General features: G+C 45.1%; 1 protein-coding gene across 6 annotated transcripts in view; it reads left to right on the plus strand.

Annotated features, from left to right (window-relative positions):
* The window catches only part of GLS2 (glutaminase 2), a 285083-nt gene that overhangs the window by 54812 nt on the left and 202678 nt on the right, over positions 1-27593 (plus strand). Inside the window, exons 1-4 of one of the 6 annotated variants that reach the window (XM_063952561.1) lie at positions 12923-12968; positions 13044-13110; positions 13202-13261; positions 13496-13621. The exons of 2 other annotated variants lie outside the window; for them this stretch is intronic. The gene's annotated coding sequence lies outside the window, so the exon portion shown is untranslated. Of the gene's footprint in view, positions 1-12922; positions 12969-13043; positions 13111-13201; positions 13262-13495; positions 13622-27593 lie in introns of those variants that run through there. 3 more of the 6 variants (XM_063952562.1, XM_063952564.1, XM_063952565.1) reach the window with 3 other exon arrangements.

Genomic DNA, 27593 nt, shown 5'->3' on the forward strand with positions numbered 1-27593 from the left:
CACCGGCATTATTATTTCACCGCTCTCAAGCTCCAAACATCACTTCATATTTCATCGCTCTCAAGCTACATTTATCATTTAACTGGTTCCAGCCAGTATCCACTCCGTGCCAACATCAGTCTGGTTCCAGCCAGTACCCACAGCAGCCGTTTTATCCACAGCAGCCCAGCTCTTCCTGGAACACCAGCTGGTACGATCCTGGGCTATCTCCATTGCTACAGTCGGGCCTGGTAAGGACTTTCCAACTAGAAGATTATAAGAACTATCTCACACTACCAGAGCCCTGTGGCCCTTGCCACCCTGTAGAACCCAGGAACTGTATTTATCCTCTGCTGATTTTTATGTTTTATTTTACTGCTGCTGTGTTACGGAGTTTGTCATAAATAAACATCATTGACTTTTACCCTGGTTGTCGTGTTCACGCCTTCGGGCATTTATTCTACATGTTACTTACATGTCTAGGGGTCTGATACAACCTCCCAGGTTCCGTTACATCTCAGCCCCTACAACTGAGGCTGCCTCCCGTCAGCTCAGGCCCTCAGTTGTGACAGTAAGCACTGACCATATGAATCCAGCCGGAGACCAGGATCAAGCGGCCAGGCCGATCCAAGAACTGGCAGCCCGACTTGAACATCAGGAGGCTGCACAGGGCCACATCATCCGCTGTCTCCAGGATCTCTCTACTCGGCTGGATGGGATTCAGACAACCCTCCGTGGATCAGACGCGTCCGGTGCGTCAACCACAGTGACTCCAGCTATGACCCCACCCACCTTACCCATTTCTGCTCCACGTCTTCATCTTCCATCGCCAGCAAAATTTGACGGATCTCCAAGATTCTGCAGGGGATTTCTCAACCAGTGTGAGATTCAGTTTGAGCTACAACCTGGCAATTTTCCCAGTGACCGTACAAAAATTGCCTACATTATCTCTCTTCTCAGTGGCTCAGCCCTTGATTGGGCATCACCGTTATGGGAGAGGTCCGACACCCTGCTATCCTCCTACACTGCATTCGTGTCAACATTCAGGCGTATCTTCGACGAGCCAGGCCGGGTAACTTCTGCTTCATCTGAGATTCTCCGTTTACGCCAGGGATCACGTACTGTAGGACAATATCTTATACAGTTCCAGATCCTGGCATCCGAACTGGCATGGAACGACGAGGCCCTGTATGCTGCATTCTGGCATGGCTTATCTGAGCGTATTAAAGATGAGTTAGCTACCAGAGACTTACCTTCCAAGTTAGATGAGCTAATCTCACACTGCACGAAAGTTGATTTACGTTTCAGAGAGAGAGCAACTGAGCGTGGAAGATCATCTGCTCCAAAATCTTCTGCTCCTCCTCCTCGCCAACTGTCACCATCTAAAGACGAGCCCATGCAAATTGGCCGTTCCCGTTTAACTCCTGCTGAGCGCCGAAGACGTCTCTCTGAGTCTCTTTGTCTTTACTGTGCAGCTTCGTCTCACACCATCAATGCCTGTCCCGAACGTCCGGGAAAACTCCAAACCCTAGCTCGCCCAGGAGAGGGCCGGCTAGGAGTAATGATCTCCTCTCCATCTCCTCATGATTGTAATCTCCCAGTGTCGCTCCAAATTGCTCAACGTTATCGGAACGTCATTGCCCTCCTTGATTCCGGAGCAGCTGGGAACTTTATTACCGAAGCCTATGTTAAACGGTGGTCCCTACCCACCGAGAGACTTCCTTAGTCCATCTCCTTAACTGCCGTGGATGGCAGCAAGATTTTTGATGCAGTTATTTCCCTAAGGACTCTACCAGTTCGTCTGAGAGTGGGAGTTCTTCATTCCGAATTTATTTCTTTTTTAGTGATTCCAAGAGCCACACATCCTGTGGTCCTGGGCCTTCCATGGCTCCGTCTTCACAATCCATCTATTGATTGGACGACTACGCAGATTCTGGCATGGGATCCCTCCTGTGCTGAGACATGTTTGTTTAAAGTATTGCCTGTCTGTTCTTCCTCCCCCAGGTCGTCTGATGTTCCACCTCCTCCATATCAAGATTTCACGGATGTGTTCAGTAAGGCTTCTGCTGATATCCTTCCTCCTCATAGAGAATGGGACTGCCCGATTGATCTCGTTCCAGGGAAGGTTCCACCTCGAGGCCGAACTTACCCGTTGTCTCTGCCTGAGACGCATTCTATGGAGGAATACATTAAAGAGAACCTAGCAAAAGGGTTCATTCGACCTTCCTCTTCTCCAGCCGGCGCAGGCTTCTTTTTCGTAAAGAAAAAAGATGGTGGTCTGCGGCCGTGCATTGACTACAGAGGTCTGAACGACATTACCATCAAGAACCGCTATCCACTACCCCTGATTACTGAGCTCTTTGATAGAGTTAGCGGAGCTACCATCTTCACAAAGCTGGACTTGAGAGGTGCATACAATCTCATCCGGATCCGTGAGGGTGACCAGTGGAAGACCGCCTTTAACACCCGTGACGGACATTATGAGTACCTCGTCATGCCCTTCGGATTGAGCAATGCTCCAGCTGTCTTCCAGCATTTTGTCAATGAGATCTTCAGAGACATTTTATACCGTCATGTCGTGGTCTATCTAGATGATATCCTCATTTTTGCCAACAATTTAGAGGAACATCGTTTTTGGGTAAAAGAGGTTCTGTCCCGTCTCCGTGTCAATCATCTCTATTGCAAATTAGAGAAATGCGTCTTTGAAGTCAAGTCCATTCCGTTTCTAGGTTACATTGTGTCCGGTTCCGGACTAGAGATGGATCCTGAGAAACTACAAGCAATCCAGAATTGGCTGATACCCTTAACCCTCAAAGGGGTCCAGAGGTTCTTAGGGTTCGCCAATTATTACAGAAAGTTTATACGAGACTTTTCCACCATTGTGGCGCCTATTACTGCTTTAACTAAGAAGGGTGCTAACCCGTCCAAGTGGTCTGAAGAAGCTACGCAAGCTTTTCATCTCTTAAAACAACGGTTCATCTCTGCACCAGTTCTGAAACAGCCCGACATCGACTCTCCTTTCATCTTAGAGGTGGATGCCTCCTCCGTTGGAGTAGGAGCGGTGTTATCTCAGAGGGCTAAAGATGGCCATTTACATCCTTGCAGTTTCTTCTCCCGGAAGTTCTCCCCAGCGGAGCGCAACTATGCCATTGGCGACCAGGAGTTGCTAGCCATCAAGCTCGCTCTAGAGGAGTGGAGATATCTGTTGGAGGGAGCTTCTCATTCAATCACCATACTTACAGACCACAAGAACCTTTTATATCTGAAAGGCGCACAATGTCTCAACCCTCGTCAGGCCAGATGGGCACTTTTCTTTTCCAGGTTCGACTTTAAACTCCAGTTCTGTCCGGGCTCTCAGAATCGCAAGGCCGATGCCCTTTCCCGCTCATGGGAGCAAGAAAATGAGTCAGAGTCTTCAGACAAGCATCCTATTATCAATCCGTTGGCATTATCCACGGTAGGGATGGACTCTACGCCCCCACTAGGGAAAAGTTTTGTGAAGCCGGTACTGAGGAAGAAGCTCATGCATTGGGCCCATGCTTCCCGTTTTGCCGGACATACAGGTATCCAAAAAACCCTGGAGTTTATCTCTAGGTCCTATTGGTGGCCAACTCTGAGAAAGGACGTCATGGAGTTTATTGCATCTTGCCCAAAGTGTGCCCAACATAAAGTATCCCGCCAGTCGCCTGCGGGGCAACTGGTTCCACTATCCGTTCCCCGTCGACCATGGACCCATTTGTCGATGGATTTCATTACAGACTTACCCATGTGCAACAAGTTCAATACCATCTGGGTGGTAGTTGACCGGTTCACCAAGATGGCACACTTCATTCCTCTCACCGGTCTTCCGTCAGCTTCCAAGTTGGCTCAAGTGTTCATACAAGAAATCTTCCGACTCCACGGTCTGCCTGAAGAAATTATCTCAGATCGAGGAGTTCAATTCACAGCCAAATTCTGGCGAAGTTCATGTCAAGTCCTCCAAGTCAAACTAAAGTTTTCCACGGCTTACCATCCTCAGACCAATGGTCAAACTGAGAGGGTGAATCAGGACTTGGAGGCCTTCCTCCGCATCTATGTGTCTTCCTCTCAAGATGACTGGGTTCAATTACTTCCCTGGGCCGAGTTCTGTCATAACAATCAGTATCATTCCTCATCTTCTTCAACACCATTCTTCACCAACTTTGGATTCCACCCTAAAGTCCCTGAATTCCAACCGCTCCCAGCAACTTCTGTTCCAGCAGTGGATATCACCTTGCATCAGTTTGCAAACAACTGGAAGAGTGTACGAGCAGCTCTGCTCAAGGCATCGTTCAGGTATAAGAAGTTTGCGGACAAGAAGCGTAGAGCGGTTCCTGCTCTCAAGGTGGGTGATCGGGTATGGTTATCCACGAAGAATTTGAGGTTAAGAGTTCCCAGTATGAAGTTTGCACCTCGCTACATTGGTCCTTTCAAAATTGAGCAAGTCATCAATCCTGTTGCTTACAGACTTCAGTTACCTCCCTTCTTAAAAATACCCAGGACATTCCATGTTTCCCTGTTGAAACCGCTGATCCAGAATCGGTTTCATTCCTCACTTCCTCCAACTCCGAAAGTCCAAACTCAACGAGGCGTTGAGTATGAAGTGGCCAAGATCCTGGACTCACGTCACCGTTACGGTCAACTACAGTATCTTATTGACTGGAAGGGTTACGGCCCTGAGGAACGCTCATGGACCAATGCTTCTGATGTCCATGCTCCTGCCTTGGTCCGGAGATTCCATTCCAAGTTTCCTCAAAAGCCAAAGAAGTGTCCTGGGGCCACTCCTAAAGGGGGGGGTGCTGTCACGATCCGGGTATCTGGACGCCATTACTTACCCTTCAGATGCCTTCTAAGGCTGGCTCAGCGTTCCAGGACCGGATCCCATCTGTCATACTGATGTCCACATTCCTGCCTCCTCTCCTGTCACTCTGAGACGCGGTCACCGCAACACCTGTAACATCCGGAATGGCGTCTCCCGCGGCCTCTGCTGTGCCCGCGTGGTTAAATGTGCACTTATCAGTCTGGCGTCTCCTGTCTCCTGTGGCCGGCGCCGCCATTACTGTTTTAATTCCCACATGGATTACAAACCAAACTTCCCTCCAAGTGTCTGCATGGGCGCAGCCATCTTGGATTCTGTCATCTGTTCATTTCCACCAATCTACTGTTTGCAATGTTAATCTGCATAATTGCCTAGCCAATCCCTTCCTTGCTGCAGGTATAAGTATTCTGTGCCTGAGCAAGGAAGGCGTCAGTGCTTTGGTTGTCAAACCTAGTTCCAGTTTGTCTCTCTCCTGTGGTTGTTTTCCAGGTTCCAGTTCCTATCTCCACACTTCCACTAAAGAGACCCGCACCAGCATTCCACCTGCGGTGTAGCCTGACTCTCCTATCCATTTGGATTCATCTGCTTCCAGCTACAGATCCACCTGCTTTCAGCATCCAGCTTCCAGCAGAGGTCAGCTCTTCTTAAAGTGCCGGTACCCTTTTCTGCAGATTATCATTTATCACCGGCATTATTATTTCACCGCTCTCAAGCTCCAAACATCACTTCATATTTCATCGCTCTCAAGCTACATTTATCATTTAACTGGTTCCAGCCAGTATCCACTCCGTGCCAACATCAGTCTGGTTCCAGCCAGTACCCACAGCAGCCGTTTTATCCACAGCAGCCCAGCTCTTCCTGGAACACCAGCTGGTACGATCCTGGGCTATCTCCATTGCTACAGTCGGGCCTGGTAAGGACTTTCCAACTAGAAGATTATAAGAACTATCTCACACTACCAGAGCCCTGTGGCCCTTGCCACCCTGTAGAACCCAGGAACTGTATTTATCCTCTGCTGATTTTTATGTTTTCTTTTACTGCTGCTGTGTTACGGAGTTTGTCATAAATAAACATCATTGACTTTTACCCTGGTTGTCGTGTTCACGCCTTCGGGCATTTCTTCTACATGTTACTTACATGTCTAGGGGTCTGATACAACCTCCCAGGTTCCGTTACATCTCAGCCCCTACAACTGAGGCTGCCTCCCGTCAGCTCAGGCCCTCAGTTGTGACACGTTTGTTCTGATACCCTCCATGATGCCTCTGGTGTTTTATTTTAATTTTCTACATTTTTTTTTTTTAATAAAGAATTGTTTTGCATTAATTGGATGTGCTGGTTTCTTGCATTGAGATTATTGCAACTTACTATGTGACTGGCACTCTTAGTATGAACTGTTATATTGTGTGCTGCTGGCTTAAAAGTGCTTCATTATTTATAAAAAACCACCGAGGTGGAAGGTGCACTCTCACCAAAATCAGTCTCTGGAGTCACTTGTTGAGTCAACTTAGTTTAATCAGATTCAGGGGTGGTGCCATTTAACCATCGACGTTTCGGTCCATGTGTGGACCTTTATCAAGACAGGCACTTCACAACATCTAAATAATAAACATTAAAGGTAATTAAAATCAGTATAAAAAACCAAATCACCTACACTATCACCACCAGTGCCTCCCAGGCCCTTGTGACAGACGAGAGTAACGGAACAATACAATAAAGAAGTACTCAAATATTTATCAGACATAGAGTATACAAGCTCGTGTGTTCAGGGAAACTTCCACCTCTCTTCTCACCCCAGGACAGAAACTAGTATTATTAGTATGTGTAATTACCTGAAAACAATACTGGATCAAATAAAGTGGCCAAAGTCGGTACTCCCTAAACAGGAACCACTATAGTAAAGAGAAGGTACATAGCCTATCAAACCACCACAGAGCTGTGAAATGTGAACCAACAAAACAATTCACAATGGGTCATACCTGGTAATAATGGAGATAACATATGGCAGCTATGGCTTAATCAACAGGTTCAACATAGCATCTGTAACTGTAAGACCAAAATTATACTTACAGACTAGCCAAAAGTAAGCGCCAAAGATGACAGCAGAAGTAGAATACTCACAGCTCAGATGTCAGGAGCCAAATGATAGCTGCATGCTAGACTGTCAGGGCTAGGGGCTATTTAAGGCACTCAAACAGGAAGTGCCAATTGAAAATGCACACATACAAAAATCAAGCTAATGAGAATTGTACAATCATGAATGTTACAACAAATAATATATCAATAGGGTATGGCCGAAAGCAGAAAAGTAAACAGTATAACAGAAGAAATGGTTTAATTGATGCTAACTGGATGGACGCCGGGTACGCGGCTTCCCCGTTCCATAGACCGGAAGTCCATATGTTCCATGAACCGGAAGTGACGCGGCCCCGGCTCCGTCAAGCGGCTCCATCGCTAACACTGTACAGACGCAATCGAGAATATAACATAAGGAAAAGTAGAGAGCCTAAAAAAAGTCAAAAGGGAAAGAGGCTCACACTATGTACATGTGGCAATAATGGTGATAGTAATAATCGCGCTAAGTACATGCCACTAACTCCTGCCCTGCCGGAAGTGACGTCAGGACCCAGTGGTCAAACAAGAGGGATGTGAGGCTGTCAATCAAGGGAGGAATCCCTGAGTATACAGAATAATAATATAAACGTTAAATAGACAAAGACAATACCTAGGAGGGCAATATAACTAAAAATCCCACCGACCTAGAGCATAATGGATTAAAAATACAACAGTTCACAAGCTTGAAAGTGAATGTAACTGTAATTGAAATTACATCGAATACTCTGATGCTTTTAGGACAACCATAAATCTAATAAGTGTGAAGGAGGGATAATAAGCTATTTGTCCTCCTCACGTTCTGTCAAGGACCTGGGTTGGCTCCGGGAAAAATAAAACAAACATTAAATCAAATAAAAGATAAATAAATAAAAATAAATAATAAAAAATAAATAATAAATAAATAATAAATGTTAGGCACTCAATATGCATAAGAGGTAGGTTAATTAAGCACACTAGACCTCAAAGTTGGCAAAAGGTATACAAACTCCTTTATTATACATAACAACAAATTGTTATAAATGTATCGATTAATCAGTACCAACACAAAAAGTGGTAGAACAGTGAAAACCATCCCAAACATAAACGAGTGCCTTTAAAGGAAAATATTGAGTGGATTGGCCTCATTAAGGCCCCTTGGGGCTACCGTGTTAAGTTTATGTATCCAGAAACTTTCCCTCTGCTTAAGGAGCAGTGTACGATCTCCACCTAGTTGGAGTGGGGGGACCCAATCAATGAGCTGGCATTTGAGGGCGGCTACTTGATGTCTAGCAGTCACAAAATGTTGTGCTACCGGTTTATCCGAAAGGCCAGAAAGAAGGGCTGTGTGGATAGATGACCGATGATTGGCCATCCGATCGCGGAATGGATGTGTCGTCAATCCGACATAACAAAGTCCACAGGGACATTTTAAAAGATAAACTACATAATCTAATCGACAATGTAGGTGGTACTTGATGGGGATCTTTTTCCCTGTGTGTGGATGATGTAAAAAAGGGCCAGCTATCATCGCTCTACATGTAGTACAACCCCCACAAGAAAAACTGCCAGGTTTGGCCTGCATAAGATGGGTATTAGACTTTTTGTGTTCGGGAAATGCAGTTGGCCTCATTAAAAGTTGTTTTAGATTAGCACCTCTTCTATAGGCCACCATTGGTGCTGGTACCTTAGTAAAGGGCAAATTGCTGTCAGATGCTACTATTGGCCAATGCCTCCGGAGTGCTTTTCTGGTTACGTCCGAGGTGCCATCAAATTGGGTGGTAAAAATCATACGCTTATCACCTGTAGTACCCTTCACCTGCTGTCCGCCAAAGATACTATGTGCTTTATTTAAACACCGTGTGAGTACCGGTTTGGTGTACTCTCGTTCCAAAAAACGGGAAGTTATTTCAGCACATTGTTGATCCTTAAGTATTGGATTGGAATTGATCCTCATTACTCTGAGATATTGCGATATTGGTAAATCCTCTTTGAGTGCAGGGGGTGGTGACTGTTCACATGCAAAGTCAAATTACGGTCCGTCGGTTTACGGAACATTGTAGTCTCTAAATGATTCTCAGTTTTAATAATGCTCACGTCCAAAAAATTAATGGTCATAGCCGACACAGAATACGTAAATCTAATAGGACTATCCTGTGTGTTGAGTTGATTCACCATGTCAACAAATTCGAGTTCAGTGCCCTCCCATAACAGGAAGATGTCATCTATAAATCATTTAAAAAATGAGATGTTGTGCCCATATTTCGGCAACAAATATGTGTTCTCATAGTGTGTCATAAAGAGATTGGCGTATGATGGGGCCAAATTTGACCCCATCGCGTTCCGGCTAATTGTAAAAAGTAATCACTTTTGTACATAAAATGATTACAAGTCAGAGCTAATGAGGTCAATTCCAACACAAACTCTGGAGGATAGTCTTTACAGGAAGAGTTAGAGAGAAATGTCCGTATTACCTCTAAACCCTGTTGATGGTGTATAACCGTGTATAAAGAACACACATCCATTGTCACCAATAGAGTGTGATCACTAAGTTTGTCAAATTTCTGGAGATGAAACAAAAAATCCCCAGTATCCCTGAGGTAACTCTTAGTTTTTGAGACTAGAGGCTGAAAGATGCTATCTATAAAAATTGCGATGCGTTGTAGAAGAGAACCTTCTGCAGCAATTATCGGTCTACCGGGAGGGCATACAAGAGTTTTATGAATCTTGGGTAGTGTGTACAAAATAGGGCACCTGGGCGAATTGACAGTAAGAAATTGAAAAAGATCCTCATAAATAAATCCCTGCTCAAAACCAAATTTAAGACTCTGGTCTATCTTAGATTTAATCTTAGGTATTTGGTTAGTGGACAACAATAGCGCCGCCCTTATCAGCAGGGCGGATCACTATGTTGGTAGATTCTCTCAGAGTTTTTAATGCTTTCCTTTCTGCAGGGGACAGATTGTCAAACATTTTTCTTAGGGGGCGGGACCTCAGAATCCCTTTGTACTAGACGTAGGAAGGTTTTGATACTAGGGTTGGAGGATGGGGGATCGAATGTGGATTTGGGCCGAAAATCAGACTTAGCTTTATCGGTGGGTTTATTAGCAAAAATTCATGCAGACGAAGAGAACGTCCAAATCTATATTAGTCAATGGACCGTTTGAACGAGTTAGTTCTACAAGTGGGGACAAATGATAATCCCCGTGCCAGAAGTTTGACTGCAGCTTACTTAACTCAATATTGGATAAGTTGAAAACATTGTTAACTATCGTCTCCTCCTCCCTCTTCTCCTGGTACCCCCCTCTCCTTGGGTGCGGTCGGTGCCGCTTCTTAGCACCCTGGAACGGGTGGAGGACGTCTCGCCTCCTTGCTCTAAAAAATGGGTGGAATCACTAGTACCATCGTAATAATCAGTATCGGAGGTAGAGGCAGAGGATAAGTCATGAGAGAAAGGTGGTGCCCTACGTCTTACAAATTGCCTATTTTGGCGTTCATTGGTATTGTTCCCAAGTAACCAGCGATAAACTGTATGATTGTGGTAGTCGCTGGTTACAGTGGACAACTTTTTCCGTTTAAAGGAAATCAAATCACGTTTATAATTGTCCACTTGAGACTGTAATTTCTCAGTCCAATTCTGGGTCTTGTCATTCTGCAGCGCGGTGGTGTATGATTTTATAGAGGTGTCAACTTCAATTGATAATTTTTTCAATTCAGTGCCAACTTCCTCGACCACAAGGGTCATAAGATCGAGCGAACACTTATTTAATACTCCACACCACCGGCTGCAGAAGACCGGATTGTTTCTGCCCAAAGTGGGAACATTAGAAATACGAAACCCCCTGGGGATTTGTTTTCGTCTAAGATATTCTGAAAGGAATTGGCCATGTAGGGTTAGGTCCACCTTCCTCTGCTTATGTTTCAACACTTTGTAAAACAAATCCACAGGTGTTTCAGCCGGTAAGGCTTCAAATTCAAGCTAATCAAACAGTAACTTCTCGGTATCCTCATCTGTAAAAGAGACAATACCGGTTTCTGCTTGGGCCAACAGCCCATCATCCAGTAGGTATACCCCACAATCTCTTTATGACACACTATGAGAACACATATTTGTTGCCGAAAAATGGGCACAACATCTCAGAGTAATGAGGATCAATTCCAATCCAATACTTAAGGATCAACAATGTGCTGAAATAACTTCCCGTTTTTTTGGAATGAGGGTACACCAAACCGGTACTCACACGGTGTTTAAATAAAGCACATAGTATCATTGGCGGACAGCAGGTGAAGGGTACTACAGGTGATAAGCGTATGATTTTTACCACCCAATTTGATGGCACCTCGGACGTAACCAGAAAAGCACTCCGGAGGCATTGGCCAATAGTAGCATCTGACAGCAATTTGCCCTTTACTAAGGTACCAGCACCAATGGTGGCCTATAGAAGAGGTGCTAATCTAAAACAACTTTTAATGAGGCCAACTGCATTTCCCGAACACAAAAAGTCTAATACCCATCTTATGCAGGCCAAACCTGGCAGTTTTTCTTGTGGGGGGTGTACTACATGTAGAGCGATGATAACCGGCCCTTTTTTACATCATCCACACACAGGGAAAAAGATCCCCATCAAGTACCACCTACATTGTCGATTAGATTATGTAGTTTATCTTTTAAAATGTCCCTGTGGACTTTGTTATGTCGGATTGACGACACATCCATTCCGCGATCGGATGGCCAATCATCGGTCATCTATCCACACAGCCCTTCTTTCTGGCCTTTCAGATAAACCGGTAGCATAACATTTTGTGACTGCTAGACATCAAGTAGCCGCCCTCAAATGCCAGCTCATTGATCGGGTCCCCCCACTCCAACTAGGTGGAGATCGTACACTGCTCCTTAAGCAGAGGGAAAGTTTCTGGATACATAAACTTAACACGGTAGCCCGAAGGGGCCTTAATGAGGCCAATCCACTCAATATTTTCCTTTAAAGGCACTCGTTTATGTTTGGGATGGTTTTCACTGTTCTACCACTTTTTGTGTTGGTACTGATTAATCGATACATTTATAACAATTTGTTATTATGTATAATATATGAGTTTATATACCTTTTGCCAACTTTGAGGTCTAGTGTGTTTAATTAACCTACCTCTTATGCATATTGAGTGCCTAACATGTATTATTTATTTTTAATTTTTATTTATTTATCTTTTATTTGATTTAATGTTAGTATTATTTTTCCCAGAGCCAACCCAGGCCCTTGACAGAACGTGAGGAGGACAAATAGCTTATTATCCCTCCTTCACACTTATTAGATTTATGGTTGTCCTAAAAGCATCAGAGTATTAGATGTAATTAGATGTAATTTCAATTCCAGTTACATTCACTTTACATTGTGAACTGTTGTATTTTTAATCCATTATGCTCTAGGTCGGTGGGATTTTTAGTTATATTGCCCTCCTAGGTATTGTCTTTGTCTATTTAACGTTTATATTATTATTCTGTATACTTAGGGATTCCTCCCTTGATTGACAGCCTCACATCCCTCTTGTTTGACCACTGGGTCCTGACGTCACTTCCGGCAGGGCGGGGGTTAGTGGCATGTACTTAGTGCGATTATTACTATCACCATTATTGCCACATGTACATACTGTGAGCCTCTTTCCCTTTTGAATTTTTTTAGGCTCTCTATTTTTCCTTATGTTATATTCTCGATCGCGTCTGTACTGTGTTAGTGGTGGAGCCCGCTTGACGGAGCCGGGGCCGCGTCACTTCTGGTTCATGGAACGCACGGACTTCCGGTCTATGGAACGCGGAAGCCACGTACCCGGCGTCCGTCCAGTTAGCATCAATTAAACCATTTCTTCTGTTATACTGTTTACTTTTCTGCTTTCGGCCATACCCTATTGATATATTATTTGTTGTAACATTCATGATTGTACAATTCTCATTAGCTTGATTTTTGTATGTGTGCATTTTCAATTGGCACTTCCTGTTTGAGTGCCTTAAATAGCCCCTAGCACTGAGAGTCTAGCATGCAGCTATCATTTGGCTCCTGACATCTGAGCTGTGAGTATTCTACTTCTGCTGTCATCTTTGGTGCTTACTTTTGGCTAGTCTGTAAGTATAATTTTGGTCTTACAGTTACAGATGCTATGTTGAACCTGTTGATTAAGCCATAGCTGCCATATGTTATCTCCATTACTACCAGGTATGACCCATTGTGAATTGTTTTGTTGGTTCACATTTCACAGCTCTGTGGTTGTTTGTCTGATAGGCTATGTACCTTCTCTTTACTATAGTGGTTCCTGTTTAGGGAGTACCGACTTTGGCCACTTTATTTGATCCAGTATTGTTTTCAGGTAATTACACATACTAATAATACTAGTATCTGTCCTGGGGTGAGAAGAGAGGTGGAAGTTTCCCTGAACACACGAGCTTGTATACTCTATGTATGATAAATATTTGAGTACTTCTTTATTGTATTGTTCCGTTACTCTCGTCTGTCACAAGGGCCTGGGATGCACTGGTGGTGATGGTGTAGGTGATTTGGTTTTTTATACTGATTTTAATTGCCTTTAATGTTTATTATTTAGATGTTGTGAAGTGCCTGTCTTGATAAAGGTTCACACATGGACCGAAACGTCGATGGTTAAATGGCACCACCACTGAATCTGATTAAACTAAGTTGACTCAACAAGTGACTCCAGAGACTGATTTTGGCGAGAGTGCACCTTCCACCTCGGTGGTTTTTGCGGTATATTGGTGGCCACACATGGTCATTGGGAGCACCCACATATACATATCTGTGAATTGATGAGAGTGCAGGACAATCTGTGGATATATTATATTATTTATATATATATATATATATATATATATATATATATATACATATATAGCCCCGAAGCAGATCGCACTCTCACTCATGAAGTTCACATTAGCTTGGGTGACGTCCTCAGAGCCATTAGAATTCTCTTCATGTCTCAATATAGATTGGAAGGAGAGGGCACTTACCAGACTTCTCAGCACGTTTAAAATATACTGTTTATTTTAACATACTCTTAAAAGAACAGGTCGACGTTTCGGCCCACTGCGGAGCCTTTGTCAAGACCAAAAAAGTGTGCACAGGCACCCAGACAATAAGACAGAACACAGTCACCCAGCAGAGGACACATATATATACCCCCTCTCATAGTTAATACAATTACATTCAATGAATGACTTCACACGCCACCGGAAGTGATGTCACATACCACACTAATGCTGAAAAGTACTCTTAAATGCACTCTAAAAGCTTATTTATTTAGAGCAACTTTCAGTTTACAATAGTGCCACACTGTACCCTTTTCAGTCCCATCAGCTATTCACCTACAGCTGGGAGCTAGCACAGGACAGCCGCGGTCAGCGCCGCCGTCCTGCGCTACTTCCGGATTTTAATTTCCGGTCTGTGGAACGCATAGCCAGGAAGCATGCATTCCACAGCAGCATACGGAGCGCTGGCGTCCGTCAGCGCCCTCCCCATGTAATCAAGCCTCTTATCCTCCAGTCAGTGGAACGCATAACCAAAAGTTATGCGTCCCATGAGGTGATTAACGCTATAGTGACTTCTGATGTAACTAGAATAATGGGTATGAAGGCAACATGCTATGTTTATTATTAATCATAATGTCCCCACGAGAGGTGAATACAGTATTAGCCCTGGTGAATGACACACATTATAAAAACACATATACAAGTACTAAATATATACAGAAATTACTAGCTGGTGAAATAACAAAAAATGGACGTTTGTTCACTCTAGACAGTGATACCCCATGATTTGGGGATCAAAGCTGTGGAAAAAGCTCCCTTGGTGGGCCCTTATGAAGGTCCACCGATTGACTAGATGCTTGAGCTTCTCAAAAAGGTTCTAGAATGAAATTACTTTCTTTACCAAGGAGATTATCTTGTTCAGAGCGCCAGGACGGCGATGGGTTTGAATTTAGCGCCAGCTTATTCAAACATATTCATGCAGCAATATGAACAGGAATTTATCCTTACTGATTTTGGTGATAAGATTTTTTATTATAAAAGGTTTATAGATGATGTCTTTTTGATCATGAGCCTCAACATCTTACCCAGCCCGATTAGATTTATCTCCGCTGTATTGATTTATGGACTCATATTTATGAATTATTAATATTTAATATATCATATATGATTATTAATTTATGGATATATTTTAATTCATATGTGTTTATCATATATATCTGCAAATATATTATGTCAGGCTTACAAACTAAGTGGCTGATAAATATATGCAGTCCTTATACATATGACCTATGAAATTATGAAGTTATGATTCCTTAAAGAGAGTTCAAATTTGAGATTACCGCTCCAATCATATGATTATTTATTTACAGGCAGATCAAATCATACAGAATAAGATATTCACAGTAGTGATATATATACTAATAATATTTTATGCTTCCTTAATTATAGAACAAACATAAGTTTCACAAACAGTTTCAATTACTAACATAAAGTGTATACTTGCAAGTACATGGTTGCCATCCCAAGGATCATTTCTTCTGTGTGAACATGTCTCCTTCCTCCTCCTGTTCCTCCTCTTCTCCTGTTCTACCACTGACTGAACTCATGTATATATACTGTAACACTGTAGGGGTGCAAGGTGCCTTTTCCTGGGGAATATGGCAGGACGCAGCAGCTGAGGAACAACACAAGTCCAGTTTCTGGTACAACTGACCCCGGCCAGTTTTATTGAAACAGAAAATAAAACAAACCCCAAAATAAAAATACCTTGCCTGTCCGGCACTAACTAAACATAAGATGTTCCTAACTGTCACTAAACAAAACACAGAGTTCTTCAGTACATACTGTATAGCTTACTTGCATCAGAAAGCGTGTCTCTCACACACAGATCCTGCAGCCTTCCCAGGCAGTCTGCCCATACTAATCAGGTTAGAAGCACTATATCACTCTTACACAGCTGAAACCCTGATTAGCCCTCTGTGAGGCCAAAGACCCGAACTGGGCCCAATGTCTAGAACTCGCCTTATCTCTCTCTCAGAGCCTTTACCCAGCTTTTACAGCAAACTGAAAAGGTTCAGACAAAACAAAAAGCATTTTTCCTAGAAGTTAACATTTTCTAAAACATGTAAGACAAGAACCTGGGACAAATCTACCTGCCCTCAAACACTATCCCAGTGTTCTTGTCACATATCCCCCTCCCCTGTTTCGACCTAGGGGCCGGAACACTTGTAGCCCCCAAACAGAAGATGCGAGACAATGCATCTGCGTTGGCCAATTGTGTTCCCGGTCTATGTTCGACAGTAAACTTAAAGTCCTGCAACGCTAGAAACCATCTAGTTACACGAGCATTCTTGCCTCTATTTACATACATCCATTTTAAAGGGGCATGGTCTGTCACTAGTCTGAATTGTCTACCCAAGAGGTAATATCTCAAGGTATCTAGTGCCCACTTAATGGCCAAAGCCTCCTTTTCCACAATGGCATACCTTTTTTCATGCTCATTGAGTTTCCTACTCAAATAAATGATAGGGTGTTCGTCCCCATCTCTGGTTTGGGACAGCACAGCACCTATCCCTACCTCTGAGGCATCTGTCTGTACCACAAATTCTTTTGAAAAATCTGGTGTTATCAACACCGGTTGTGAACACAAAGCCACTTTTAACGCTTGGAACGCCTTTTCTGCATCAGGGTTCCATTTCACCACATTTGACTGCTTCCCTTTGGTAAGGTCTGACAACGGCACCGCTGTGGTCGCAAAATTAGGAATAAACCGTCTATAGTACCCAGTAATTCCCAAAAAAGCCCTTACCTGTTTTTTATTCACTGGACGAGGCCAGTTTTGAATAGCATCAACTTTATTCAATTGGGGCCTAATCTGACCTCTGCCTATGGTGAAGCCCAAGTATTTGACCTCCTCCATTGCGAGGCAGCACTTCTTTGGGTTAGCAGTTAACCCTGCCTCTCTGATTGAGTCCAGTACTGCTTGTACTTTAACCAAATGTGACCCCCAGTCTGTACTGTGAATTACCACATCATCCAAATAGGCAGCTGCATATTTTCTATGGGGCCTCAAAATTTTATCCATCGCCCGTTGAAAGGTTGCTGGAGCCCCATGCAACCCAAAGGGTAACATCTTATACTGGTACAGCCCCTCCGGAACCGAAAAGGCTGTTTTTTCTTTGGCGCTATCAGATAAAGGTATTTGCCAGTAACCTTTGGTCAGGTCCAATGTGGTGAGAAACCTGGCTGTTCCCAGCCTTTCTACAAGCTCATCCACACGGGGCATGGGGTATGCGTCAAACTTGGACACCTCATTTAACTTACGAAAGTCATTACAGAAGCGTATGCTACCGTCGGGCTTCGGGATGAGCACTATGGGACTGGACCACTCACTGTTAGACTCCTCTATGACTCCAAGTTCTAACATGGTTTTAACTTCCTTAGAAATAGCTTCTCGCTGAGCTTCAGGAATCCTATATGGCTTTAAATGAACCCTGACCCCTGGTTCTGTGACAATGTCATGTTTTATTATGGTCGTTCGGCCAGGCAGCTCTGAAAATACCTCCCTATTTTGGATGAGAAATTCTTTAACCTGATTGTTCTGATCAGCTGATAATGTCTCTGACACCTTCACTGCGGGAAGCAACCGGGGTGAAGACACCGAAGGGCAAGGCTCCGCTGACAGAGACAACCTATCTTTCCAGGGTTTGATTAAGTTAACATGGTAGATCTGTTCGGGTTTTCTCTTTCCCGGCTGGTATACTTTGTAATTAACCTCATTCACTTTTTCCCTAATCTCAAATGGACCCTGCCATTTAGCTAGGAATTTGCTTTCCACAGTGGGTACCAAAACAAGAACTCTATCTCCAGGAGCAAATTCCCGTATCTTGGCACTCCGGTTATAGACCCTCTGTTGAGCACTTTGGGCCTGTTCCATGTGCTCTCTGACAACAGGTACCACGGCTGCAATCCTATCCTGCATTTGTGTTACATGCTCAATAACGCTTCTATAAGGAGTGGGCTGTCCTTCCCACGTCTCTTTGGCAACATCCAACAGCCCTCTGGGGTGTCTACCATACAACAAATCAAATGGAGAAAACCCCGTAGAGGACTGAGGAACTTCTCTGATGGCCATTAACAAGTAGGGCAACAAACAATCCCAGTTTTTCCCATCTCTCTCAACAACCTTTTTTAACATACTTTTTAATGTTTTATTAAACCTTTCCACCAACCCGTCAGTTTGGGGATGGTAGATGGACGTCCTGAGGTGAGTGACCTTAAATAACTTGCACAATTCTTTCATGATCCTTGACATAAATGGAGTACCTTGGTCAGTCAAAATTTCTTTTGGTATTCCCACTCTACTAAATACCTGCACCAGCTCCCTAGCTATCGCCTTGGTTGTGATAGTGCGTAAAGGGACAGCCTCAGGATATCGAGTGGCATAGTCCATAATTACCAGGATATACTGATGGCCCCGAGCAGACTTTAACAAGGGCCCCACGAGATCCATGGCTATTCTGTCAAACGGGACCTCTATAATAGGCATGGGAACTAGTGGGCTCCTGAAATGGGGTCTAGGGGCATGATACTGGCATTCAGGACAGGAAGAACAATATTCAGACACTTCTTTATAAACCCCTGGCCAAAAGAACCTTTGTAAAACTCTTTCAGTGGTTTTTTCTGCCCCTAAATGTCCTGCGGTAACGTGACTATGAGCTAAATCTAGTACCGTTCTCCGATAAGGCTGGGGAACTACCAGCTGTTCCACCACATCCTCACCCCTTTTGACAATGTGGTACAAGAGCTCATTACAGATGGCCATGTGGGGATACGTAACCCTGTCACCTGGTACCACAGGTTCCCCATTAACAATCTTAACATTCTCTCTAGCCTTTATTAAGGTAGGATCCTTTAACTGTTCAGACGCAAACAGATCCTTCTTTACCTCCAGGTCAGGCACGCTTTCAGTTCTAACTACTATGTCTCTGTTCCCGGCAAGAGGGTCCTCACTGGACTCCCCATCTGTCACTTCCCCAGCCAAACTAGCAAAAGGCAAAGGGCCAGAAAGTTCCGAAGACCCACGTACATCCATAAAATCACCGGTATTATCAACTGGCTTTTTACTTCTCACATCTGTTGATAACCGTGATTCCCACAGTTTCCAAAAATGAGGAAAATCCCTCCCTATTATGGCCTCATGCACCAAGGTAGGGACCAGTCCCACTTTAACCATTGCTGACCCACAACAAGTTTCTATATTCACCTCAGCAGTGGCATAATGTTGGGTATCCCCATGTATGCAAGTTACCCCAATAGGTATTTGCTGGACCTTTAAGGGGTTCACTAACCCAGCTTTCACGAGGGTAACTAAACTTCCTGAATCTAGCAAGGCCTCTACCCGGTTACCTTCTAAGAACACATCACACATTTGTTTTTCCAGCTCAGGTGAAGGTACCACAGTACAGGCTAACCTAGCAAAGAAAGATATTCTGCGACATTCAAAGGCAGCATCACATTGCATGGGTTCTTGCGTGACTGGGCAATTGGCAATAACATGACCTGGCATACCACACCTAAAACATTTAACCACACGATTATCAACCCATTTGGGCAGCATAGACCGTTCTAGCCCCATTGGCCTGTTTCCAGGGCCAGTGTTTACAGTCTCTCCAGCCTTGCGTTCTCTTAACCGCCCAGCAACGTTTTCCCACGGAACAGTCTTACCAGTCTTTACTGAAGGGCGCTGTCGAGGATCTATGGGTTGCTGGGTGGTCATCAGTAGTTCCTCTGCTGCCAAATACCTCTCTACCATGTCCACTAATTGGTCAGCAGTACCCGGGTTTCCATGGCTCACCCACTTGCGCAGGACCATGGGCAAAGATCTCAAGTAGCGGTCCATGACGACTCTTTCCACCATCTGGGGACCAGTTAATGTCTCTTGCTGTAGCCATTTTTTTGTTAGCTGAATAAGGTCGTGCATCTGGGAGCGCGGAGGCTTCTCCATGGCGTACAGCCAACGGTGCACCCGTTGTGCTCGTACTGACAGCGTGACTCCCAGGCGGGTCAGGATCTCAGTCTTTAGTTTATCATAGTCCCGAGCCTCAGCAGGGCTTAAATCAAAGTAAGCTTTTTGGGGCTCACCTGACAGGAAAGGTGCCAGCAGACTGGCCCACTGTGCTTTCGGCCAGTTCTCACGCTCGGCAGTCCTTTCAAACGTGGTCAGATAGGCCTCCACATCATCAGCCTCTGTCATTTTCTGCAGGAAGTGACTGGCTCGTATAGAACTAGAGCTGGTTGGAGCACTGACGGCCACATCTCCAACCCGAGCTGCAAGTCTCTGCACCACTTCTGCTAAGGCCTCTCTATCCTGACGCTGTTGCCTGTAAAGTTCATCAACATCTGCCTGCTGTTGTCTCTTATTTTCCTCCATTGCCACCTGCTGCTGTCTGTTGGCCTCCTGCTGTAGTCTCCAATTTTCCTCCATTGCCACCTGCTGCTGTCGGTTGGCCTCCTGCTGAGCCGCTGTAGCTTGCAGCAAGGCTTTAAGCAGATCCTCCATGTCAACAGATTTTTCAGGCGGCTTTGCAGCTGCTTTCACCCAGGACATATATCAAACCCTCAGGGGTGAGTCTCAGTAACTTCACACTGGGCTGTATCTGCATAAACCACCGTTTTCTGCAGGCCTCACAAAGCTGCTGCTTTCACTTATGCGCAGAACGGCCTGCTCGCATTCTCCACCAAGTTGTAACACTGTAGGGGTGCAAGGTGCCTTTTCCTGGGGAATATGGCAGGACGCAGCAGCTGAGGAACAACACAAGTCCAGTTTCTGGTACAACTGACCCCGGCCAGTTTTATTGAAACAGAAAATAAAACAAACCCCAAAATAAAAATACCTTGCCTGTCCGGCACTAACTAAACATAAGATGTTCCTAACTGTCACTAAACAAAACACAGAGTTCTTCAGTACATACTGTATAGCTTACTTGCATCAGAAAGCGTGTCTCTCACACACAGATCCTGCAGCCTTCCCAGGCAGTCTGCCCATACTAATCAGGTTAGAAGCACTATATCACTCTTACACAGCTGAAACCCTGATTAGCCCTCTGTGAGGCCAAAGACCCGAACTGGGCCCAATGTCTAGAACTCGCCTTATCTCTCTCTCAGAGCCTTTACCCAGCTTTTACAGCAAACTGAAAAGGTTCAGACAAAACAAAAAGCATTTTTCCTAGAAGTTAACATTTTCTAAAACATGTAAGACAAGAACCTGGGACAAATCTACCTGCCCTCAAACACTATCCCAGTGTTCTTGTCACAATACCTATAACTTAACATTTAGCTGGTATATTCCCATAGTGTTTTCAATAAGAAAGATAATTATAGGTTTGCCATTTACATTCCAAGGTGTCATAAAACAAACATTGAACTGAGCTGGCGTGTCTTGCTCAAGAAGGCATGGTGTCATAAAACGTGTGGTGCCCACCCTGCCTCAAGCATTGAGAGCAGGGGTGTATCTACCTATTGGCCAGGATGGCACTCTCCAGGGGCGCCGGCCAAGGTGGGGGCACCACTCAGTGTGCTACCCATAACAGGAGGTAGAATCACATAGCAGTTCTGTCCAGGGAGTTTCGCGGACCCCGATGCCTCGCTCTTCCCCTGGCTCCCCCTGAACTCCCAGCTGCAAGCTGCACACCTTGCTTCAGCTCACCGTTCAATCAGGGGAGTGGGCCCACAAGTGACGACTGACCAATCCCTGGCCAGGAAGCGGTCCCTGCCATCCCCTCTCTGCAGCCTGCTCTATCAGCCACCTGACAAGAACAATGGTGTGTATATGGCCTTGTAAAGCTGGACATGAGCTGTTACATGTACAATAGCCATAGAAGGGTTAATATCATGTAATATTATAGTATATTGCTGCAAATTCTGTGAATAAGGTGGCCACACAACACCATGCACTATATGCTGACTCTGCCCCTATGTGCATACTGCAGATTGCTTATATAGAGCATGATGTGTGATACTTGATTGCTGACAATGTGCCAATAATTGTTCACAATAAACAATAACACCATATTTTTAATACAAATTATCGTAATTTACCTGCTTCTGCCCATGTGCATTGTTGCAAGGATGCATTTGAACCTTGGATCTTTAATCATTTACAAAAAAGTTGATTATGATAATCATACAGTACTTGCACAGTGCAAGTGTGTTTATTATAATAATTATGCCCAGGGCATAATGCGGAAGTGGCACTACTACTGTGGACATAACGTGTAAGGGGCACTGCTGCTGTGTCTGCATAATGTGCAAGGGAACTACTACTGGGTAGGTATAATGTGTATAAGAGGAGGGGTACTACTGTGTAATGTGAATTAAGGGCTCTAGTGTGTGGGGTACTACTCTGTGCTATAATGTAAATAAGAGACACCGCTGTGTGCTGTAATATGAATAAGGGGTACTTCTGTGTGGTCACGCCCCTTCCCCATGAGATCACATCCCTTTTTGACACATGCCTAAGGGGGGGGGGGGGGGGGAGCGCCAGTCCCTTACTTTGCCAGGGGCGCTCAGACCCCTAGATACACCCCTGATTGAGAGTATTGTAAAATTCGGAATGTCTTTTCATTCAAAGTTCTGTTGTATTGACAAGTTTTCCTGGGGTGAGTTACACCATGTTTTATCAATGAATGTGATCTCTTTTCTTAGTAGCTAATTTATGGTCCCTAGCTTGGCCTATACTGGACACTAGACAAACCAGTTTTATGATTGCCAAAGGTATTGCAAATCTTGATTCTGATCTAAATGTACACCTGTGGATCCCAGTGACCATTTGATTGTAAATGCATTTTTAGTTATACTTTGACCTCTCTAGCCTTATTTATGGCTAGAGCCGTATAAACCTGTTCCCTACACTAACGTCTCATAATCTTGCAGTAAAACACAAATATATACAGTATATCTATATAAACACATATACAAAACATTATTTCCTAAATCATCTAATCATTACCTCATACGTTCAAACCTATTTCATATCTATTCCTTACTATATATATCCACCATACTATTTACTATGGGTAAATCACCTATTTATAATTAATTATATTTTAATTCAGACAATATCCATTGCCCTAATATTATATTAAGTGCGGACAGTGGCGTAACTAGAAATTTTTCTCCCCCAAGCCAAAAAATTCTTCGGCGCCCCCCCCCCCCCCCCCCCATAATTGGCACTAGTAAAGGGACAAACGTGCACACGCCGAAGGCGCGCACGTCGCAAAAAGGGGCGTGGCTTCATTGAAATGGGCGTGGCTTTGCATAAAGGGGTGTGGCATTGCAGGAAAAGACTACCTTATACCCCAGTTTTGCAACCTGCACGCCCAGACGTTAGCCACCACAGGAAAGAAAAATAATCCTGATTCATGCCCCTTACATTATTTGTCATTTTTCCTCCTTATAGTAATGCCCAGTATACATTATGCCACATACTGCAATGGCCCTTAGACATTATGCCACACACAATAATGCACATGACACAATATGCACACACCGTAATGCCCCCGACACATGCCACACACCGTAATGCTTGTGACACATTATGACAGGAATCGCAATGCCCGTTATACATTATGCCACACACTGCAATGCCCGATACATTATAGCACATACAATGTCTGTGACACATTATGACACACACCGCAATGACCCTGAGACATTATACCACTTACCACAATGCCCGTGATATAGTATACAACAATTCGTAATGCCTGACACATTATGACACACACCGCAATGTCCGTGATACATTATGCAACACACTGCAATGACCCTGAGACATTATACCACATATCACAATGCCCGTGATATAGTATACCATACACCGTAATGCCTGTGACACATACCGCAATGCCCGTTATACCCTATGCCACACCCCGCAATGCCCGTTATACATTATGCCACACTGCAATACCCCTGAGACATTATACCACATACCATAATGCCCGTGATATAGTATGCCACACACCGTAATGCCTGTGACACATTATGACACACACCGCAATGTCCGTGATACATTATGCCACACACCGTAATGCCCATTACACATTAAATCCTACAGTAATGCTTCTAATTACTTTTAAATTACCTGCTCATTGCCAGGGGTTTCATGCTCTTGGTTCCATGCATGGTGCCAGGGGTTTTAATGCTCAGGGTGTCATGCTCATTGCCAGGGGTTTTATGCACTGGGTGTCATGCTCGTTGCCAGGGGTTTCATGCACTGGGTGTCATGCTCGTTGCCAGGGGTTTCATGCACTGGGTGTCATGCTCGTTGCCAGGGGTTTAATGCTCTTGGTTCCATGCATAGTGCCAGGGGTATTCATGCTCAGGGTGTCATGCTCGTTGCCAGGGGTTTCATGCACTGGGTGTCATGCTCGTTGCCAGGGGTTTCATGCACTGGGTGTCATGCTCGTTGCTAGGGGGTAGTGCTTGTTGCTAGGGCTGTGCTCCCAGTGCCACATATGCCCCAAGTGCCAGATATTCCCCCACAGTGCCAGGTACTCACATGCCCCCAGTGCCAAATATAGCCCCCCCATGTGCCAGGTACACATATACCCCCCCCCCCAGTGCCACATATGCCCCCAGTGCCAGATATTCCCACACAGTGCCAGGTACTCACATGCCCCCAGTGCCAGATATAGCCCCCCCATGTGCCAGGTACACATATACCCCCCCAGTGCCACATATGCCCCCTCAGTGCCACATATGCCCCCCAAAGTGCAAAATATGCTCCCCCTCCCCGAATATGCTCCCCCAGTGCCAGTTAAATCCTCCTCCGCGCGCTCCCTCGCTGTTTTGTGATGGGGGGACACGGAGGGCACAGCGCGCGCCTCTCCTGTGTCCCTCCTGCGTCTCCGGCGGGTCTGTTAAAGGAAGTGCCGGTTCGTGAGCCAATCAGAGCTCATGAATGGGCACTTCATTTATTAGACCCGCCGGAGACCCAGGAGGGACACAGGAGAGGCGCGCGCTGTGCCCTCCGTGTCCCTCCATCACAGCAGCAGAGGGAAGGAGGGAGAGGAGACCGCAAATTGACATGCGGACGCTCGTCCGCATATCAATCTGCGCTAAATCAGTGGCGGCGCCCCCGCAGCCCTGCGCCCCCAAGCCACTGCGAGGGCTGCGGGGGCAGTAGTTACGCCACTGAGTGCGGACAATTATCCATATGGCAACAGCGGTCAGTAATAATACTATGAACTTTCTGGATTTAACTGTATTTAAAGGTTTGAGTAACTTGGAGTACACATTCTATCGAAAACAGGCTGACCGTAATACACTCCTATGGGCCACCAGTCACCATCCAGATGCGCTTACATCTAACCTACCCATTTCACAATTTATGAGGATATTGAGAAATAATTCATGTGCGGATTTGGCTTTACAAGAATGTTGTGACCTGTTTTTGGATCGTGGTTACAAAATAGGATTTTAATTACCTACCAGTAAATCTTTTTCTCATAGTCCATAAGGGATATTGGGGGAAACTAGTATGATGGGGTATAGACGGGGTCCAAAGGAGCCAGTGCACTTTAAATTTCTTCAACTGGGTATGCTGGCTCCTCCCCTCTATGCCTCCTCCCACAGGCAGTTATAGGTAAAAACATGCCCGAAGGAGAAAGAACATATATGAGAGAAGGAAATATGATAAAGAGTGGTGAGATTTACAAACCAGCACACCACTAACATACAACAACCAGCAATGGCTGGTAACAACAACAGCAACAGCTGAACAGGTAACTATATAACAAAAACCTGCAGAAAAGTCAACGCACTGAGGCGGGCGCCCAATATCCCTTATGGACTACGAGAAAAGGATTTACCAGTAGGTAATTAAAATCCTATTTTCTCTATTTTCTCTAGATATTGGGGGAAGCTAGTACGATGGGGACGTCCCAAAGCTTCCAGAATGGGCGGGAATGTGCGGAGACTTCTGCAGCACCACCTGCCCAAACTGGGTATCCTCTTTGGCCAGGGTATCGAATTTGTAGAACTTCACAAAGGTGTTCTTCCCCGACCAGGTAGCGGCTCGGCATAGCTGCAAGGCCGAGACTCCACGGGCAGCTGCCCAGGAAGAGCCCACTGATCTTGTACAGTGGGCCTTCAGAGACTTAGGAACAGGTAAGGCTGCCGACACATAGGGCTGTTGGATAGTAAGACTGATCCAACTAGCAATGGACTACTTTGAAGCAGGGCAACCCTTTTTCTGCGTATCATAGAGCACAAACAAGGAATCCGTCTTTCCCGAGCTGTGCGCTTGATATAGATCTTCAAGGCACGCACAGCATCCAATGCCTCCGGAAGAGCAGAAGCGTCAGAACTGGACTGAACCACAATAGGTTGATTCAGCTGAAACGCGGAGACAACCTTCGGCAGGAACTGCTGTCTAGTCCGGAGCTCCGCTCTGTCCTCGTAAAAGACCAGGGCCCTCATTCCGAGTTGTTCGCTCGCTAGCTGCTTTTAGCAGCATTGCACACGCTAAGCCGCCGCCCTCTGGGAGTGTATCTTAGCTTAGCAGAATTGCGAACGAAAGATTAGCAGAATTGCGAATAGAAAATTCTTAGCAGTTTCTCAGTAGCTCCAGACTTACTCAGCCATTGCGATCAGTTCAGTCAGTTTCGTTCCTGGTTTGATGTCACAAACACACCCAGCGTTCGCCCAGACACTCCCCCGTTTCTGCAGACACTCCCGCTTTTCCCCCAGAAACGCCAGCGTTTTTTCGCACACGCCCAGAAAACAGCCAGTTTCCGCCCAGAAACACCCACTTCCTGTCAATCACACTCCGATCACCAGAACGATGAAAAATCCTCATTATTCCGTGAGTAAAATACCTTACTTTTGTGTAAAATAACTAATCGCATGCGCTCTGCGAACCTTGCGCATGCGAAGTAAGCGACTAATCGCAATATAGAGAAAATCGGCAATGAGCGAACAACTCGGAATGACCACCCAAGTACGGACTTTTACACGAAGAGGCCCCCAATTCTGAGACACGTTGAGCAGAAGCCAGGGCCAGTAACATCACCGTTTTCCACGTGAGGTACTTGTCTTCTACCATCATCAGAGGTTCAAACCAGGAGGACTGTAGAAATGCCATCACTACATCCAAATCCCAGGGTGCCGTAGGCGGCACAAAAGGTGGTTGTATGTGGAGTACCCCTTGCAAGAAGGTCTGAACTTCTCGCAACACTGCCAATTTTTTCTGGAAGAAAATGGAGAGGGCTGAAATCTGGACCTTAATGAAACCCATACGTAAGCCCTTATCCACACCAGCCTGCAGAAAAAGCAGAAAGCATCCCAAGTGAAACTCTGAAAGCGGATACGTGCATTCCTCGCACCAAGAGACATATCTCCTACAGATATGATGATAGTGTTTTGACGTCACAGGTTTCCTGGCCAGAACCATTGTAGCAATAACCTTCTTGGAAAGGCCCTCGTGAGCTAGGATGTTCCGCTCAACCTACGAGCCATCAAACGAAGTTGCCGTAAGTCCGGGTAGACGAATGGTCCTTGTTGAAGATCACTTCTTAGTGGTAGAGGCCAGGGGTCTTCAACGGACATGTCCAGAAGATCCGTGTACCACGCCCTGCGAGGCCAATCCGGGGCAAT

Source organism: Pseudophryne corroboree, chromosome 2, assembly GCF_028390025.1.
Source record: "Pseudophryne corroboree isolate aPseCor3 chromosome 2, aPseCor3.hap2, whole genome shotgun sequence".
Classification (NCBI taxonomy): Eukaryota; Metazoa; Chordata; class Amphibia; order Anura; family Myobatrachidae; genus Pseudophryne; species Pseudophryne corroboree.